At 42.3% G+C, this 6744-nt stretch overlaps 1 protein-coding gene and 1 long non-coding RNA gene across 2 annotated transcripts in view; one reads left to right on the top strand and one right to left on the bottom strand.

Annotated features, from left to right (window-relative positions):
• The first annotated feature begins 448 nt into the window (after positions 1-448).
• The window catches only part of BDH1 (3-hydroxybutyrate dehydrogenase 1), a 53666-nt gene continuing 47370 nt past the window's right edge, over positions 449-6744 (top strand). Inside the window, exon 1 of the mRNA XM_032298195.1 lies at positions 449-653. The gene's annotated coding sequence lies outside the window, so the exon portion shown is untranslated. The remainder of the gene's footprint in view (positions 654-6744) is intronic.
• The window catches only part of LOC116564819, a 14409-nt gene continuing 8316 nt past the window's right edge, over positions 652-6744 (bottom strand). The window contains exons 3-4 of the long non-coding RNA XR_004275115.1: positions 2491-2561; positions 652-1343 (exon numbers count right to left, since the gene is read on the bottom strand). This is a non-coding gene — a long non-coding RNA (uncharacterized LOC116564819). The remainder of the gene's footprint in view (positions 1344-2490; positions 2562-6744) is intronic.

The following is a 6744-nucleotide window of genomic DNA, read 5'->3' as shown; positions in this document are numbered from 1 at the left end:
AATACTAAGAGTTGTCTTAACAAATCTCATGTACTTCAGACATACTCTCCCTTACCTCCACTGCGACATTCAAAGGGTAGGGCTTTGGCCCCACCTTCTCACAAATGACCCTTCCAAAGCCACTCGGCCATTTTGAAATCTTTCTTAGGTCCTGATTCTGGGCTATGCTCAGGGAAGTCTCTGAAGATTTCTCACCCTGTTCAGGCCAGTTCCTGTGCTAATTTATGCCCACACATACCTGGCAGGGAGAGCTAAAGATGGAGTCAGTGGGAGCTGCCCTTTGGCATCATTTATTTGTAATGTATTTCTAAGCAGCAGCATCTATCCTTGACCCTCTGCTTGTCAGAGGGCCAAACTCACAGACATTTTAAACTTAAAACAAACAGTTACAAAGCTGTTGAACTTTGCCTGTGCAAGGGCAAATATAAAAACATCCCGAGCCACCCGGCTTTACTTATTACACATATATCAGAATGTCCCTTCCCAGCTAAAGGCATGCATTGAAAGAATACACAGAAAGCCTGGAGAAGGTTTTCAGGGTGTCTATATACCCTGTCAACTGAGAATTAAGAGGATCTGGCTGGTCACTTGCTTGGAGAGGATCCTGCGGGCTGATAGTGCTGAGGGAACTCTGGTAGCACCCGCTGGCTAAGGTGAGAGAAAGTTGAACTTGAATGTGAGGGCTGTCAGTGAGAAGAAAATTCGAGCCATGGGTAAGGCCTGGTAGAGAGGGAGGAGGCTGGGGAGGAGTGAATAAGCCTTTGGAAAAGGCACTGTTAACCCGAACAGAGAGGCAACAGCTTTGCAATTAGATTTTCTACTTGAAAGAGCAGGCTCTGTCCCTGGTAGCAATAGGCAGAAGTAAAAATAATATATATTCATTGGGAAAAGAACTGGAAAAAGAGTTAGGCAAAATAAGCATGTGGTTTTGTATCTTGTTTTTTAAAACAGCTTATTGTAATAAATTAGATATTCATTGAAAAAAACAGAATTTGAAGTTCAGAAAATCCAATCAGTTTTAGGAGTTGAGAATCTCATTATATACTTTTGTCTTTCAAAATTGTTTATTTGTTTATTTATTTATTTAGAAATGGGGACTTGCTATTTTGTCCAGGCTGGAGTGTAGTGCTGCAATCATACCTCACTGCAGCCTCAAACTCCTGGGCTCAAGGAATCCTCCTGTCTCAGTCTCCTGCATAGCTGTCACTGTAGGCAGGCATACCTCAACTTGTTCCTGGACCAAACCGAAGGTTAGGTTGCTTATTCTTGCAGCCCAGTAATGAGATGCAGATAAACTGGGAAAGAAGGGAGTTCGTTGCTGTAACTGAGTATAGGGAGAAGGCCTGGAAAATGTCACAAGACCAGTTCAAAATTACAAAGTTTCCAGAGCTTATATATCTCCTAAGCTATATGTCTATGTGTATGTGTGTATTCATCTAAAGACATAAGTGATTGATCTCTAATCTGCAAATAAAATCTGAGTCCTCAAGGTCTTCCTCTGGAGCCTCAATTAATTTACGTAATCTAGATGGGTCCAGGTGCTAGGGTGATTAGTTTTATCTTATCTCCTGCTAAATCACAGAGTTTTGGGGAGTTCCTTTAGTCCCCAAGAAAGCTTGTTTGTGAAGGTCTGGGGAGTTCCTTAAGACCCACAATAAAACTTGTTTAATCCCAAATGGGTCCTGTTAAGAATTCCTTTGTTATCTTTTCATGCTTCAAGTCCTCGGAAAGGGCTAGGCAACTTTTTGTGGGCTTTTGTTACATTCCAGCCTTGGTATAGGGCACTGGTTCTACCAGCTTTTAATATTTAACTTAACCACTCAGTGCTGAAACACTTGTCATAAAGGCCTACCTGTTCAGGCGTTAGAAAGACCTGGCCTGCCACAAACTTGCCTGGCTAATTTTTAAATTTTTGTAGAAACAAGGTTTTGCTGGCTGGTCTTGAAATCCTGGGCTCAAGTGATTCTCCCATCTTGTCCTCCCAAAGTGTTGAGATTACAGGCATGAGCTACCATGCTTGGCCATCTTTCAAAGTTTACATGTGTATTAGTCCATGTTATTATTGCTGATAAAGACATACCCAAGACTGGGTAATTTATGAAGAAAAGGAGGTTTAATAGACTCACAGTTCCACATGGCTGGAGAGGCCTCACAATTATGGCAGAAAGCAAAAGGCACATCTTACATGGTGGCAGGCAAGAGAGAGAATGAAGCCAAATGAAAGTGATTTCCCCTTATAAAACCATTAGATCTCATGAGACTTATTCACTAGCAAGAGAAAAGCACATTGGGGAACCGCCTCCATGATTCAATTATCTCCCACTGGGTCCCTCCCACATGTGGCAATTATGGGAGCTACAATTCAAGATGAGATTTGGGTGAGGACACAGTTAAACCATATCATTCCACTCCTGGTCCCTCCCAAATCTCATGCCCTCACATTTCAAAACAATAATGCCTTCCCAACAGTTCCCCAAAGTCTTAACTCACTTCAGCATTAACTCCAAAGTCCATAGTACAAAGTCTTATCTGAGACAAGGCAGTCCCTTCTACCTATGAGCCTGTAAAACAAAAAGCAAGTTAGTTACTTCCTAAATACAATGGGGGTACAGGCATTGGATTAATATACCCTTTTCAAATGGGAGAAATGGGCCAAAATGAAGGGGCTAAAGTTTCCATGCAAGTCTAAAATCCAGCAGGGCGGCCAAGTCTTAAACCTCCTTTGACCCCATGTCTCAGATCTGGATCTGAAACATGGGGTCAAAGGAGCTTTAAGATTTGGCTGAGACAAGATGTGGGTTCCCATGGTCTTGAGCAGCTCCACCTCTGTAGCTTTGCAGGGTACACCCTCCCTCCTGGCTGCTTTCATGGGCTGACATTGAGTGTCTGCAGCTTTTCCAGGAACATGGTGCAAGCTGTCAGTGGATCTACGATTCTGGGGCTGGAGGACAGTGGCCCACCTCTCACAGCTGCACTAGCTAGTGCCCCAGCAGGGACACCGCGTGGGGGCTTCAACTCTACATTTCCCTTCTGCTCTGCCCTAGCAGAGGTTCTCTCTGAGGGCCCCACCCCTGCAGTCCAGGCTCCACTTCTGCCTGGACATCCAGGCATTTCCCTACATCCTCTGAAATCTAGGTGGAGATTCCCAAGCCTTAATTCTTGACTTCTGTGCACCCGTAGGCTCAACACCACATGGAAGCTGCCAAGGCTTGAGGCTTGCACCCTCTGAAGCCACAGCCTGAGCTGTACCTTGGCCCCTTTTACCCATGGCTAGAGCAGCTGGGACGTAGGGCACCAAGTCCCTAAGCTGCACACAGCAGGGGGACACTGGACCCAGCCCACAAAATCATTTTTTTCCTCTTAAGCCTCCGGGCCTGTGATGGGAGGGGGCTGCTGCAAAGGCCTCTGACATGCCCTAGAGACATTTTCCCCATCATCTTGGCAATTTGGCTCCCCATTAGTTATGCAAATTTCTGCAGCTAGCTTGAATTTTTCTTCAGGAAATGCATTTTTCTTTTCTATTGCATCAGGCTGCAAATTTTCCAAACTTTTATGTTCTGCTTTCCTTTTAAAACTAAATGTTTTTAACAGCACCCAAGTCAGCTCTTGAATGCTTTAATGCTTAGAAATTTCTTCCACAAGATATAGTAAACCATTTCCCTCAAGTTCAAAGTTCCACAAATCTCTAGGGCAGAGGCAAAATGCTATTAGTCTCTTTGCTAAAACATAGTAAGAGCCACCTTTACTCCAGCTCCCAAGTTCCTCATCTCTAGCTGAGACCACCTCAGCCTGGATTTTATTGTCCATATCATTATCAGCATTTTGGTCAAAGCCATTTAACAAGTCTCTAGGAAGTTCCAAACTTTCCCACATTTTCCTGTCTTCTTTTGAGCCCTCCAAACTGTTCCAACCTTTTCCTGCTACCCAGTTCCAAAGTCACTTCCACATTTTCACATTCCCTTACAGTAGTGCCCCACTCTACTGGTACCAATTTACTGTATTAGTCCATTTTCTTGCTGGTGATAAAGACATACCCAAGACTGAGTATTTTATAAAGAAAAAGAGGTTTAACAGACTCAAAATCATGGCAGAAGGCAAAAGGCATGTCTTACATGGTAGCAGACAAGAAAGAGAATGAAAGCCAAGAAAAAAGGGGTTTCCCCTTATAAAACCATCAGATCTCATGAGACTTATTCACTACCATGAGAAAAGTATGGGGGAATCTGCCCCCATGATTCAATGTTCTCTCACTGGGTCCTTCCTGCAACCCATGGGAATTATGGGAGCTATGATTCAAGATGAGATTTGGGTAGGGACACAGCCAAAACATTTCAATATAATCACTAGAACCAGTAACTTTTCCTTATTGAGTACATCAGAAATTGGTGTCTTTATTGTACTCATTGAATATAATTTCTGTGTAACAAAGCAATTTCAGTTTATGTTGGATTATCCACACAAATTATGCCCAACTGATTATTAAAAATTCTGTACTCCATGCTGAGTTTCCATAACTCTAGGAAAAGAAAAAAAAATCTGTACTCCAAATAACCATAGAAACTGGGATTTAAAAAATCCCTTTCTTCAAAGAAAGAACCACAGGACAATTGGTGGTGCAATTTAAGCAAAGCATTTGGAGTAGGGACTTGGACAGGATCTGTCTTTGCCACTTTCTGGTTGTATAGTTGTGGGCAAGTTATTTGACTCTGCTGTCTGTCAAGGTTTTCAGTTGCAAATGGGAACAATCTTAACCTACTTTTAGGATTGTTGCAAGATTAACTGAGATAATGCATAGAGGGCAGTTGGCACAGTGGCTGGTACATAGAAATCAACCATTAATTGCTAAATTGTAGTATTATTGCAAACAGGGAGCCTGCATTGATTTATCTTTTCACTCTAATAATATAGCACAATCCCTGGGATATAAAAAGGACTTAATCAGTGCAAACTGAATGAATGACTAAATTGTATGGGTTGTTGCAGCTTAGGGTAGGATGGGCAGAGATTTTTTTTTTTAATTGAATATCCTCATATTGTTCCCTCTCCACTATACCAATTACTTCAAAAGAACATTGCTTAAATGTCCAGACAACCCGTTTCCATGCACAAAATATTTGTGCTTATACAAACACTCATCTTAATGAATACGTAAGAGTTAAGAGACAGAAAGCGGGTGGGGATGCCTGATACTCCCCCTCTTTTCCCCTTAAAGTCAAGCACTTGTTTTACTAGCTCATTCACTGGAAGAAAAAGGCAGCTCCTCCAGTTCTCATTCATCCACAGAATTCAGTATTACAATCACATTTAGATCAGCTGTCATAGGCTCTTTTTAAAACACTAGATTCTGATAGTCACAGCTTTGTTTTAGAAGCAGCACAGAATAATATACTGGGCTTCTTTCCTTCAATTACAGAAAAAGTTACTCAATACCTCTAAAATTCTGCAGATTAAAGGTATGATTTCTAGGAAAAAAAAAAAAACCTTTAAGAAAATTCAATGGCATCGAAACAAACAGAAAACTGGCGGGGGGGTTGGGGCAGTAGATAATGTTTTTGTTCTGTATCCCCAGTATAACTCAGCAAAGCAGGCTGCACACTGGCTCTGTGAGGACTTGGAGTGGCTGCCTAAGGGCAGGATTTAACCTGCACTGTCCCTAGTTAACACTTAACACTGAGCACTTAACAATACTAAGGGCAGAGAAGATCATGGGCATTCAGACCCTGGACAGGGCCAGATCCAGCAAGGGAGGGCTGGGAATGATTAAATTCAGCTGGTATTGGAGGAGAGCATGAGCTAGGAGGGAAATAGACAGGAGAGAACACCATGGTCTCTCAGGACAGGGGCCTCTTTTAGGGGTGCTTCATTCTGACTGAGAATCTTTCAGAATATTATCTCTTCTACAAAGTCTATCCTGAACCCTTATTAGAACTCTGATGACACTTATTTGTCCCTCTTTAAAAGATTTACAAGAGTTCCAACAATTCATTTAGCTTACATACATGTCTCATTTCCATCTGTGAACCCTGAAAATCTGAGACAGGTCTCAGTTAATTCAGAAAGTTTATTTTGCCATGGTTGAGGATGTGCACCTGTGACACAGCCTGAAGAGGTCCTGACGACATGTGCCCAAGGTGGTCAGAGCACAGCTTGGTTTTATCCATTTTAGGGAGACATGAGCCATCAATCAACATATGTAAAATGAACACTGGTTTTGCCCAGAAAGGTGGGACAACTCAAGGCAAAAGCAGGACAGGGAGGGTCTTCCAGGTCACAGGTAGGTGACAGACAAACACTGGCATTCTCTTGAGTTTCTGATTAGCTTTTCCAAAGGAGACAATTAGATATGCATTTATCTCAGTGAGCAGAGGGATGACTTTGAATAGAATGGGAGGCAGGTTTGCCCTAAGCAGTTCCCAGCTTGACTTCTCCCTTTGCTTAGAGATTTTTGAGGGCCCCAAGATTTATTTTCCTTTTACATTTCCCACCTTCTCTTTTTAAAAATATTTTGGAGAAAGCATTTTAGGAGAAAATGAGTCTCTGTTCCCATGTTTCATCTAGTATTTCATGGCTAGGAAGGATGGTTTATTTCTAGACGGGGAGGTCCCAAGTTATTAGGAAAGCTCATATGTAGAAGGTTGTGAAGTCTCATGGCCTGTGAAGAGAAAACAGGGGGAGGAAGGTAGAAAAACAGCAAAAGATCCTGGAAAATTGATATAAGCCACATTACTCTGAAGTTCATACATC

The sequence above is a fragment of the Sapajus apella genome, unplaced genomic scaffold, assembly GCF_009761245.1.
Source record: "Sapajus apella isolate SASKATOON/1434 unplaced genomic scaffold, GSC_monkey_1.0 scaffold38, whole genome shotgun sequence".
Classification (NCBI taxonomy): Eukaryota; Metazoa; Chordata; class Mammalia; order Primates; family Cebidae; genus Sapajus; species Sapajus apella.
The sequence above is the reverse complement of the archived record's forward strand: the minus strand, read 5'-3'. Positions and strand labels throughout refer to the sequence as shown.